Genomic DNA, 13,945 nt, shown 5'->3' on the forward strand with positions numbered 1-13,945 from the left:
TCAACCTCTGGTCTTCTTGCTCCAGCCGCCCAAAGCAGCGCCGGTCGTGCCGCATGCTCCTGCCTCCCGTGGCCGGCTGTGCTGTCGCGGAGGCCTCACCGCCCCCTACTATTCCCACCGCTGGCCAGGCCCTGCGGCGACGGCAGCCTCACACCGCAGTCGAACCAGTGAACCCTCGTACTCCTCTCCGCGCGCTTCCACTACCGCGTCTTCCCCGGCTCTGCGTTGTCCCCTTCCTAGGCCTCGTCGTCGTCCACCGCCGTGGTGCTCTCGGCGCGGCCTGGTCAATGTGGTCAAGGAACGACTTCCATCGGACGTGGACTGTACGTGGAGAGGCTGACAGCTGGGTCCACGGCCGCAGCAAGGAAGTGCCTCCTTATTACGCGGAAAATAATGATTCCTCCACCTGACAGCTGGGACCCAACGGACGGGCCACTTTATTTCGCGGAAAAAACGTTCCCCCTGACTGCTGGGACCCACCAGCTTCATCTTCGCATGCAAGGAAGTGCGTCCGGGCAAAAAAAAATGATTCGCCCCCCTGACTGCTGGGACCCACCAGCTACACCTTCGCACGCAAGGAAGTGCGTCCGGGCAAAAAAACAATTCACCCCCTGACTGCTGGGACCCACCGGCTACATCTTCGCACGCAAGGAAGTGCGTTCGGGCAAAAAAAATGATTCGCCCCCCTGACTGCTGGGACCCATCAGCTACATCTTCGCAGGCAAGGAAGTGCCTGACAGTCGGGACCCACCTAGTCGAAGCGTACGTAGCGTTGCCATTCTGGTCGCGAACGTGTACATACATACCGATGTAGAGGCGTGCACGTGTCGTAGTAGAGGCGCGCACGTGTCGTAGTAGAGGCGCGCACGTAGCATGTACACGTACGTACATCGGCCAGGGTGCAAGAAAGAAAATACGGCCACGTATGTGTACATACGGGCGGGGTCTCGAACGCCTACTCGCGCATACGTATGGCCAGGGCTCGTGTACATGGCTGGGTCGGAACAGAGAAACAGCGTCGTCGTCATGTTCATGGGGAGGCAACGGAATGCGTCGTGTTCATCGGGAGGCAACGGAACGCGTGGGAGCCAACCGGCTGGGTCGGAACGGAATGCGTGGTCGTGTTCATCGGGAGAGCTTGGACGGAATAGGCGATGGAAACGAGGCCTGGCGTACCGCAAAACGGAGGAAACGGACCTCCTACGTTCGGAACGGGGTCCTGTTGATCGGGAGGGGTGTGGCGTACCGCAAAACGGAGGAGACGGATCTCCTACGGTCGAAACGGGGGTCCTGTTGATCGGGAGGGGTGTGGCGTACCGCAAAACGGACGAAACAGACCTCCTACGATCGAAATGGGGGTCCTGTTGATCGGGAGGGGTGTGGCGTACCGCAAAATGGACGAAACGGACCTCCTACGGTCGAAACAGGGGTCCTGTTGATCGGGAGGGGTGTGGCGTACCGCAAAACGGACGAAATGGGCCTCCTACGGTCGAAACGGGGGTCCTGTTCATCGGGAGGGGTGTGGCGTACCGCAAAACGGGACTCCACGGGATACTGTTCATCTCCACCGTCGACCTCCTCCAGCCTCAACGGGCTACCGTCGACCTCCTCCGGCCTCCACGGGCTCCTGTTCATCCAGCCTCCACCGCGCGCTACTCCACCGGCTACTGTTCAACCACCCCTCCACGGGTACCCCTCCACCGTCTACTGTTCATCCAGCCCTCCACACCACGGGGTCCTGTTCAACCACCCCTCCACGGGCACCCCTCCACCGTCTACTGTTCATCCAGCCCTCCACACCACGGGGTCCTGTTCATCCAGAGGCAACGCCACTGCTCACTGTTCATCCAACCCCCCCCCCCGCAACGCTCACTGTTCATCCAATCGATCGGCTTCAGTTAGCAGCAGTAGCGAAGGAATCGCTTGCTCGGGTTCAGTTAACAGCCATCGATCGATCGCTCGGTTTCAGTAACGCGTAGCCTGCAGTGCAATCGCTCGGGTTCAGTTTGAGCCCAACGCCTCGCTCGGGTTCAGTTAGAGCCAACGCCTCGCACACACACGCGTACGTGTACGAGAGAAACGCGCATCGCTCGGCCCCCGACCTCCCACCGTAACCGGGAACTCCCCAAAATTTTCCTCCCCCTCGCTTCTACCACGGTTTTTTCCGTCATGGACGGCCCAAAGAATGTCATGCAGCTGCGTCTCCGGCCCGCCCAGGACGAAAAGCCCACTTTCTGTCATGATTTTTTGTCATAGAAGTAGGAGCCCACCACATCTATGATGATACCGGGTTTTGTCACAATTATCGTCATAGAAGTGTCATATGTATGACATAATTTTTTTTCGTTCGGCCCAAAATGTCACGGATGTGTCTTTTTTTGTGGTGTATGTTTGCTTGTTCTTAAATGTTAGGCCTATTGCAGTTAGCACACCTTTCCACTTGTTTTGCTTAATAGCGTGCTTAAACCTACACACCGAAGCTATCTTTTGGAGATTATTTTGTCTGCCATGTATAATTTTGGTTGATGTTTAGCCTGTTGTGCTTAACATGCTTCTCGATGTACCTACACAGGACAATTTTGGGAACGACTATTGTTTTCCATCGAGGTTAGTTTCATCCCATGGCTTATATCTGCTCACTATTCAGGATATCGGTAGCTGGTACCATATAGGCCGGCGGCTGATAAGGGACTAATCGATGAATCGGACTTTTAACTGAATATATCTGCAACCCTTTTTCGTTAGGTTAACTAGGGCAATATGTAATATATCTGAGGCTACATAGCAACATGCACTGTACTTAATGTCTAAATATGAAATCCTAGGCTACATAGCAACAAGGAAGAGTGTTACATTAATGTTCTAATGATGTTTAGATATATATAGAAGAGCAGCAGTAGTAACAGCAACAACACAGCCCTGTTTGGATAGACAACATAGCTAGAGGTTAGAGTTAGTTTCTAGCTCATTACTAACCCTGAACTAACTCCATCCAAAGAGTTGTTTGGATGGTATGGTTAGATTGACAATAAATGCGCTAGGAGAACTAGCTCCAATTAGCACCTCTTGGGTTGAATAGTTTTTTTGAGTGGGTTATAGATGCAACTAGCTCAAACTAGCCCTCATGTTTAGATATACTTTAGGGCTATTTGAGCACGAACTAGCTCAAACTAACTGTAACACATGGATACAGCAGCAGTTAATCAGCCGATAATTTGTAAGAATGAACTAAACTCCTTCCGGCCCATAATATAATATGTTAATTCATCTAAAATGTGAGTATATTGGATGTTATAAGATACTCCCGCGTTCCTAAATATTTGTCTTTTTAGAGATTTCAAATGGACTACCACATACGAATGTATATAGACATATTATAAAAGAGTGTTGTACTACATCATTGTGCAATTGTTGTTTAGCTTCTAATATTAACTTGGTGCTTTTAGGTGCATATGTCATTGGTAAAGATCCACTTTCGATCCTTTCTGCATATGGGGCAATGAGATATCGATGAACCAGCATCAAGTGAGGAAGCTAATAAAGATTGTTAGTAAAATGGGTCCAAAGATGGCAATTAACTATTTGTTTACACTTTATCCAAGGCAACAACGAACTGCATGATGGTAAGTAAGAACTCTGCAGCCTTCTTTTTACTGCCCATAATGAGTTGTGTTAGATGAGAATGTCTGAATCTTTTTCCTTTGCAGTGGTTGCCAAAGCAGTTTACTCAAGATTACCTCTCAAACTACATGATTGGTGGGCATGCAAAGGTTAAAGTATTTCTATCAGAACACGATGATTATCTAGATGTTTTCATGAAGACCGTGAAGGATGGGCGGTCGTCCATCACAAGGGGTTGGATTAGAGTCGTGCGTGCCTTCTGCATGGAGGAGGGCACAATATGGGCATTCCACTTCACCTTGTTCAGCAATCAGAATATATTTCGCCTCTTTCTTTACTGTCTTTAATAGTACAAGTATACAACTGTGGTTCATTATTCTTTATTTGGTTCTTATGTAATTCTTGAACATATGTACCTATGAATCGAATAATGCATTGGTTGTTTGAACCTGATGGATATGAATAAAGTTGTAGCATACATTCAAATTCAAATCCAAATCCGGTACAATTTGGAGAAACAACAATTAAATTACGATGAAATTACGCTCTCCAGGTTGTTATGGCACACACGATTGGTAAAACACAAACGTTTGCGATATGCACCATAATCCGAGACGGTTCACAGAAAGGAAACATGTGCAAGCATGCACACAGTTGCCGTTTGCAAAGCGTGTGCAATGTCAGACAATATCACAAACGGTGCGGGCAAACTAAACGTTTGTGTTAGTTGCCTTATTGTACACGATTTGCAACCATGAACTGTTTCTGATGAAGTATGTGTTGGGAATCGTAGCATAATTTTAAAATTTTCCTACGTTCACCAAGATGCATCTATGGAGTATACTAGCAACGAGGGGAAGGGAGTGCATCTACATACCCTTGTAGATCGCGAGCGGAAGCGTTCCAATGAACGTGGATGACGGAGTCGTACTCGCCGTGATCCAAATCACCGATGACCGAGTGCCGAACGGACGGCACCTCCGTGTTCAACACACGTACGGTGCAGCGACGTCTCCTCCTTCTTGATCCAGCAAGGGGGAAGGAGAGGTTGATGGAGATCCAGCAGCACGACGGCGTGGTGGTGGATGTAGCGGGTCTCTGCAGGGCTACGCCGAGCTTCTGCGAGAGAGAGAGAGAGGTGTTGCAGGGGAGGAGGGAGGCGCCCAAGGCTGTTGTCTGCTGCCCTCCCTCCACCCCCCCTTTATATAGGCCCCCTGGGGGGGCGCCGGCCCCAAGAGATGAGATATCAAGGGGGGCGGCGGCCACAAGGGGGAAGGGGTTGCCTTGCCCCCCAAGGCAAGGGGGAACTCCCCCCCCCCCCAGGGTTCCCAACCCTAGGCGCATGGGGGGAGGCCCAAGGGGGGCGCCCCAGCCCACTAAGGGCTGGTTACCTTCCACTTTCAGCCCACGGGGCCCTCCGGGATAGGTGGCCCCACCCGGTGGACCCCCGGGACCCTTCCGGTGGTCCCGGTACAATACCGGTAACCCCCGAAACTTTCCCGGTGGCCGAAACTGGACTTCCTATATATAATTCTTCACCTCCGGACCATTCCGGAACCTCTCGTGACGTCCGGGATCTCATCCGGGACTTCGAACAACTTTCGGGTTTCCGCATACATATATCTCTACAACCCTAGCGTCACCGGACCTTAAGTGTGTAGACCCTACGGGTTCGGGAGACATGCAGACATGACCGAGACGCCTCTCCGGTCAATAACCAACAGCGGGATCTGGATACCTATGTTGGCTCCCACATGTTCCACGATGATCTCATCGGATGAACCACGGTGTCGAGGATTCAATCAATCCGTATGCAATTCCCTTTGTCAAACGGTATGTTACTTGCCCGAGATTCGATCGTCGGTATCCCAATACCTTGTTCAATCTCGTTACCGGCAAGTCTCTTTACTCGTACCGCAATGCATGATCCCGTGACTAACGCCTTAGTCACATTGAGCTCATTATGATGATGCATTACCGAGTGGGCCCAGAGATACCTCTCCGTCACACGGAGTGACAAATCCCAGTCTCGATCCGTGCCAACCCAACAGACACTTTCGGAGATACCCGTAGTGCCCCTTTATAGTCACCCAGTTACGTTGTGACGTTTGGCACACCCAAAGCACTCCTACGGTATCCGGGAGTTGCACGATCTCATGGTCTAAGGAAAAGATACTTGACATTGGAAAAGCTCTAGCAAACGAAACTACACGACCTTTTATGCTATGCTTAGGATTGGGTCTTGTCCATCACATCATTCTCCTAATGATGTGATCCCGTTATCAATGACATCCAATGTCCATAGTCAGGAAACCATGACTATCTGTTGATCAACGAGCTAGTCAACTAGAGGCTTACTAGGGACACTTTGTGGTCTATGTATTCACACATGTATTACGATTTCCGGACAATACAATTATAGCATGAATAATAGACAATTACCATGAACAAAGAAATATAATAATAACCATTTATTATTGCCTCTAGGGCATATTTCCAACAGTCTCCCACTTGCACTAGAGTCAATAATCTAGTTACATTGTGATGAATCGAACACCCATTGCGTCCTGGTGTTGATCATGTTTTGCCCTAGGGAGAGGTTTAGTCAATGGATCTGCTACATTCAGGTCCGTGTGTACTTTACAAATATCTATGTCTCCATTTTGAACACTTTCACGAATGGAGTTGAAGCGGCGCTTGATATGCCTGGTCTTCCTGTGAAACCTGGGCTCCTTCGCAAGGGCAATAGCTCCAGTGTTGTCACAGAAGAGAGTCATCGGGCTCGACGCATTGGGAATCACCCCTAGGTCGGTAATGAACTCCTTCATCCAGACTGCTTCCTGTGCTACCTCCGAGGCTGCCATGTACTCCGCCTCACATGTAGATCCCGCCACGACACTTTGCTTGCAACTGCACCAGCTTACTGCTCCTCCATTCAAAATATACACGTATCCGGTCTGTGACTTCGAGTCATCCAGATCTGTGTCGAAGCTAGCGTCGACGTAACCCTTTACGACGAGCTCTTCGTCACCTCCATAAACGAGAAACATATCCTTAGTCCTCTTCAGGTACTTCAGGATATTCTTGACCGCTGTCCAGTGTTCCTTGCCGGGATTACTTTGGTACCTTCCTACCAAACTTACGGCAAGGTTTACATCAAGTCTGGTACACAGCATGGCATACATAATAGACCCTATGGCCGAGGCATAGGGGATGACACTCATCTCTTCTATATCTTCTGCCGTGGTCGGGCATTGAGCCGTGCTCAATTGCACACCTTGCAATACAGGCAAGAACCCCTTCTTGGACTGATCCATACTGAACTTCTTCAATATCTTGTCAAGGTATGTACTATGTGAAAGACCAATGAGGCGTCTTGATCTATCTCTATAGATTTTGATGCCTAATATATAAGCAGCTTCTCCAAGGTCCTTCATTGAAAAACACTTATTCAAATAGGCCTTTATACTTTCCAAAAATTCTATATCATTTCCCATCAATAGTATGTCATCCACATATAATATGAGAAATGCTACAGAGCTCCCACTCACTTTCTTGTAAACACAGGCTTCTCCATAAGTCTGTGTGAACCCAAACGCTTTGATCATCTCATCAAAGCGAATGTTCCAACTCCGAGATGCTTGCACCAGCCCATAGATTGAGCGTTGGAGCTTGCATACTTTGTTAGCATTCTTAGGATCGACAAAACCTTCCGGCTGCATCATATACAACTCTTCCTTAAGGAAGCCGTTAAGGAATGCCGTTTTGACGTCCATCTGCCATATCTCATAATCATAGTATGCGGCAATTGCTAACATGATTCGGACGGACTTCAGCTTCGCTACGGGTGAGAAAGTCTCATCGTAGTCAACCCCCTGAACTTGTCGATAACCCTTAGCGACAAGTCGAGCTTTGTAGATGGTCACATTACCATCTGCGTCCGTCTTCTTCTTAAAGATCCATTTGTTTTCTATGGCTCGCCGCTCATCGGGCAAGTCAGTCAAAGTCCATACTTTGTTTTCATACATGGATTCTATCTCGGATTTCATGGCTTCTAGCCATTTGTCGGAATCCGGGCCCGCCATCGCTTCTTCATAGTTCGAAGGTTCACCGTTGTCTAACAACATGATTTCCAGGACAGGGTTGCCGTACCACTCTGGTGCGGAACGTGTCCTTGTGGACCTACGAAGTTCAGTAACTTGATCTGAAGCTTCATGATCATCATCATTAACTTCCTCCCCAGTCGGTGTAGGCACCACAGGAACATTTTCCCGCGCTGCGCTACTTTTTGGTTCGGAAGGGGTGACTATCACCTCATCAAGTTCCACTTTCCTCCCACTCAATTCTTTCGAGAGAAACTCCTTCTCTAGAAAGGACCCGTTCTTGGCAACGAAGATCTTGCCTTCGGATCTGAGGTAGAAGGTATACCCAATAGTTTCCTTAGGGTATCCTATGAAGACGCATTTTTCCGACTTGGGTTCGAGCTTTTCAGGTTGAAGTTTCTTGACATAAGCATCGCATCCCCAAACTTTTAGAAACGACAGCTTAGGTTTCTTCCCAAACCATAATTCATACGGTGTCGTCTCAACGGATTTCGACGGAGCCCTATTTAAAGTGAATGCAACAGTCTCTAAAGCATAGCCCCAAAATGAGAGCGGTAAATCGGTAAGAGACATCATAGATCGCACCATATCCAATAGAGTGCGATTACGACGTTCGGACACACCATTTCTCTGAGGTGTTCCAGGCGGCGTGAGTTGTGAAACTATTCCACATTTCCTTAAGTGTGCACCAAACTCGTGACTTCAATATTCTCCACCACGATCTGATCGTAGGAATTTTATTCTCCTGTCACGTTGATTTTCAACCTCACTCTGAAATTCTTTGAACTTTTCAAAGGTTTCAGACTTGTGTTTCATTAGGTAGACATACCCATATCTACTTAAATCATCAGTGAGAGTGAGAACATAACGATATCCTCCGCGAGCCTCAACACTCATTGGACCACACACATCGGTATGTATGATTTCCAATAAGTTGGTTGCTCGCTCCATTGTTCCGGAGAACGGAGTCTTGGTCATCTTACCCATGAGGCATGGTTCGCACGTGTCAAATGATTCGTAATCAAGAGACTCCAAAAGTCCATCTGCATGGAGCTTCTTCATGCGCTTGACACCAATGTGACCAAGGCGGCAGTGCCACAAGTATGTGGGACTATCGTTATCAACTTTACATCTTTTGGTATTCACACTATGAATATGTGTAACATCACGTTCGAGATTCATCAAAAACAAACCATTGACCAGCGGGGCATGACCATAAAACATATCTCTCAAATAAATAGAACAACCATTATTCTCAGATTTAAATGAGTAGCCATCTCGAATTAAACGAGATCCAGATACAATGTTCATGCTCAAAGTTGGCACTAAATAACAATTATTGAGGCTTAAAACTAATCCCGTGGGTAGATGCAGAGGTAGCGTGCCAACGGCGATCACATCGACCTTGGAACCATTCCCGACGCGCATCGTCACCTCGTCCTTTGCCAGTCTCCGTTTATTCCGTAGTTCCTGTTTTGAGTTACAAATATGAGCAACCGCACCGGTATCAAATACCCAGGAGCTACTACGAGTACTGGTAAGGTACACATCAATTACTTGTATATCACATATACCTTGGGTGTTGCCGGCCTTCTTCTTGTCCGCTAAATATTTGGGGCAGTTCCGCTTCCAGTGACCACTTCCCTTGCAATAAAAGCACTCAGTCTCGGGCTTGGGTCCATTCTTTGACTTCTTCCCGGTAACTGGTTTACCGGGCGCGGCAACTCCCTTGCCGTCCTTCTTGAAGTTCTTCTTACCCTTGCCCTTCTTGAACTTAGTGGTTTTATTCACCATCAACACTTGATGTTCTTTTCTGATCTCTACCTCAGCTGATTTCAGCATTGAATATACCTCAGGAATGGTCTTTTCCATCCCCTGCATATTGAAGTTCATCACAAAGCTCTTGTAGCTTGGTGGAAGCGACTGGAGGATTCTGTCAACGACCGCGTCATCCGGGAGATTAACTCCCAGCTGAGACAAGCGGTTGTGCAACCCAGACATTCTGAGTATGTGCTCACTAACAGAACTGTTCTCCTCCATTTTATAGCTGAAGAACTTGTCGGAGACATCATATCTCTCGACCCGGGCATGAGCTTGAAAAACCAGTTTCAGCTCCTCGAACATCTCATATGCTCCATGTTTCTCAAAACGCTTTTGGAGACCCGGTTCTAAGCTGTAAAGCATGCCGCACTGAACGAGGGAGTAATCATCAGCACGCTGCTGCCAAGCATTCATAACGTCTTGGTTCTCAGGGATTGGTGCTTCACCTAGCGATGCTTCTAAGACATAATCTTTCTTGGCTGCTATGAGGATGATCCTCAGGTTCCGGACCCAGTCCGTATAGTTGCTGCCATCATCTTTCAGCTTGGTTTTCTCTAGGAACGCGTTGAAATTGAGGACAACGTGGGCCATTTGATCTACAATACATAGTGTAAAGATTTTAGACTAAGTTCATGATAATTAAGTTCATATAATCAAATTATTTAATGAACTCCCACTCAGATAGACATCCCTCTAGTCATCTAAGTGAAACATGATCCGAGTCAACTAGGCCGTGTCCGATCATCACGTGAGACGGACTAGTCAAGATCGGTGAACATCTCCATGTTGATCGTATCTTCTATACGACTCATGCTCGACCTTTCGGTCCTCCGTGTTCCGAGGCCATGTCTGTACATGCTAGGCTAGTCAAGTCAACCTAAGTGTATTGCGTGTGTTCCGAGGCCATGTCTGTACATGCTAGGCTCGTCAACACCCGTTGTATTCGAACGTTAGAATCTATCACACCCGATCATCACGTGGTGCTTCGAAACAACGAACCTTCGCAACGGTGCACAGTTAGGGTGAACACTTTCTTGAAATTATTATAAGGGATCATCTTACTTACTACCGTCGTTCTAAGCAAATAAGATGCAAAATATGATAAACATCACATGCAATCAAATAGTGACATGATATGGCCAATATCATCATGCTCCTTTGATCTCCATCTTCGGGGCACCATGATCATCTTTGTCACCGGCATGACACCATGATCTCCATCATCATGATCTCCATCATTGTGTCTTCATGAAGTCGTCACGCCAACGATTACTTCTACTTGTATGGCTAACGCGTTTAGCAACAAAGTAAAGTAAATTACATGGCGTTATTCAATGACACGCAGGTCATGCAAAATAATAAAGACAACTCCTATGGCTCCTGCCGGTTGTCATACTCATCGACATGCAAGTCGTGATTCCTATTACAAGAATATGATCAATCTCATACATCACATATATCATTCATCACATCTTCTGGCCATATCACATCACATAGCACTTGCTGCAAAAACAAGTTAGACGTCCTCTAATTGTTGTTGCAAGTTTTTTTTTACGTGGTTTGTAGGTTTCTAGCAAGAACGTTTTCTTACCTACGTATGACCACAACGTGATTTGCCAATTTCTATTTACCCTTCATAAGGACCCTTTTCATCGAATCCGTTCCGACTAAAGTAGGAGAGACAGACACCCGCTAGCCACCTTATGCAACTGGTGCATGTCAGTCGGTGGAACCTGTCTCACGTAAGCGTACGTGTAAGGTCGGTCCGGGCCGCTTCATCCTACAATGCCGCCGAAACAAGAAACGACTAGTAGCGGCAAGAAGAATTGGCAAACTCAACGCCCACAACTGCTTTGTGTTCTACTCGTGCATAGTAACTACGCATAGACCTGGCTCATGATGCCACTGTTGGGAATCGTAGCATAATTTTAAAATTTTCCTACGTTCACCAAGATGCATCTATGGAGTATACTAGCAACGAGGGGAAGGGAGTGCATCTACATACCCTTGTAGATCGCGAGCGGAAGCGTTCCAATGAACGTGGATGACGGAGTCGTACTCGCCGTGATCCAAATCATCGATGACCGAGTGCCGAACGGACGGCACCTCCGCGTTCAACACACGTACGGTGCAGCGACGTCTCCTCCTTCTTGATCCAGCAAGGGGGAAGGAGAGGTTGATGGAGATCCAGCAGCACGACGGCGTGGTGGTGGATGTAGCGGGTCTCCGCAGGGCTACGCCGAGCTTCTGCGAGAGAGAGAGAGGTGTTGCAGGGGAGGAGGGAGGAGCCCAAGGCTGTTGTCTGCTGCCCTCCCTCCCCCCCTTTATATAGGCCCCCTGGGGGGCGCCGGCCCCAAGAGATGAGATCTCAAGGGGGGGCGGCGGCCACAAGGGGGAAGGGGTTGCCTTGCCCCCCAAGGCAAGGGGGAACTCCCCCCTAGGGTTCCCAACCCTAGGCGCATGGGGGGAGGCCCAAGGGGGGCGCCCCAGCCCACTAAGGGCTGGTTCCCTTCCACTTTCAGCCCACGGGGCCCTCCGGGATAGGTGGCCCCACCCGGTGGACCCCCGGGACCCTTCCGGTGGTCCCGGTACAATACCGGTAACCCCCGAAACTTTCCCGGTGGCCGAAACTGGACTTCCTATATATAATTCTTCACCTCCGGACCATTCCGGAACCTCTCGTGACGTTCGGGATCTCATCCGGGACTTCGAACAACTTTCGGGTTTCCGCATACATATATCTCTACAACCCTAGCGTCACCGGACCTTAAGTGTGTAGACCCTACGGGTTCGGGAGACATGCAGACATGACCGAGACGCCTCTCCGGTCAATAACCAACAGCGGGATCTGGATACCCATGTTGGCTCCCACATGTTCCACGATGATCTCATCGGATGAACCACGGTGTCGAGGATTCAATCAATCCGTATGCAATTCCCTTTGTCAAACGGTATGTTACTTGCCCGAGATTCGATCGTCGGTATCCCAATACCTTGTTCAATCTCGTTACCGGCAAGTCTCTTTACTCGTACCGCAATGCATGATCCCGTGACTAACGCCTTAGTCACATTGAGCTCATTATGATGATGCATTACCGAGTGGGCCCAGAGATACCTCTCCGTCACACGGAGTGACAAATCCCAGTCTCGATCCGTGCCAACCCAACAGACACTTTCGGAGATACCCGTAGTGCCCCTTTATAGTCACCCAGTTACGTTGTGACGTTTGGCACACCCAAAGCACTCCTACGGTATCCGGGAGTTGCACGATCTCATGGTCTAAGGAAAAGATACTTGACATTGGAAAAGCTCTAGCAAACGAAACTACACGACCTTTTATGCTATGCTTAGGATTGGGTCTTGTCCATCACATCATTCTCCTAATGATGTGATCCCGTTATCAATGACATCCAATGTCCATAGTCAGGAAACCATGACTATCTGTTGATCAACGAGCTAGTCAACTAGAGGCTTACTAGGGACACTTTGTGGTCTATGTATTCACACATGTATTACGATTTCCGGACAATACAATTATAGCATGAATAATAGACAATTACCATGAACAAAGAAATATAATAATAACCATTTATTATTGCCTCTAGGGCATATTTCCAACAGTATGCACCGTAAACGTTGCACCACAGAATAGCGTGTGCGATAGTTGTCGTGTACAACGATGTTACGATGGTCCGACGTTTCGTAATCCTGTCCGACACTCGTACGACGATTAGCTAATCTTCTTAACGGTGAACCGTTTGTGATGGGTCGCGCATCATACACGTTCTATAATAGTGAACCGTTTGTGATGGGCCGCACATCGTAAACGTAGCACCACAGAATACCGACTGCGATGGCAATGCGAGCAGAAACGAGTAGGAGTACTGTAGGGGCCCTATCCCCGACGGTTTCTGGGTTGTGTGGGAAGGAACCCCCTATCGCCCACACTCACTTGGCGACGGTTTCAAATGCCGTCGCGGAAAGGGGTTAAAAACCGTTTGTTTAGGACCGACGCGTACCAGTGATTCCTAATTCTTCTTTAAGTAGTTCGTTGCAAGTCCTATTGACTCGAACCCGCGGTGCCTGGCTCATGTGGCACATTGACTACTAGCACATAGTAAACATTTTGCGCAAGAACCACAATGTCATGTACAATAAGAGATGCAATGAAATCAATCGTGTCATTTTTTCAGACAGAGAAGCTCTTTGACATAAAAGCTTCTTTAGCTAAGGCATCTGCCACCTGGTTTGCCTCTCGGTTAAATGCAGAGACGTGAAACTGTTCAAACTCTTGAACTACTAGTTGAGAACATCCACAATAGTTGCAGCCTGACTGAGATTGTTTTTTGACAACATCAATAACCATCAAGCTATTTGATTCAGCTTCAACCTTTGAGCAC

Source organism: Aegilops tauschii, chromosome 4 (assembly GCF_002575655.3).
Source record: "Aegilops tauschii subsp. strangulata cultivar AL8/78 chromosome 4, Aet v6.0, whole genome shotgun sequence".
NCBI lineage: Eukaryota > Viridiplantae > Streptophyta > Magnoliopsida > Poales > Poaceae > Aegilops > Aegilops tauschii.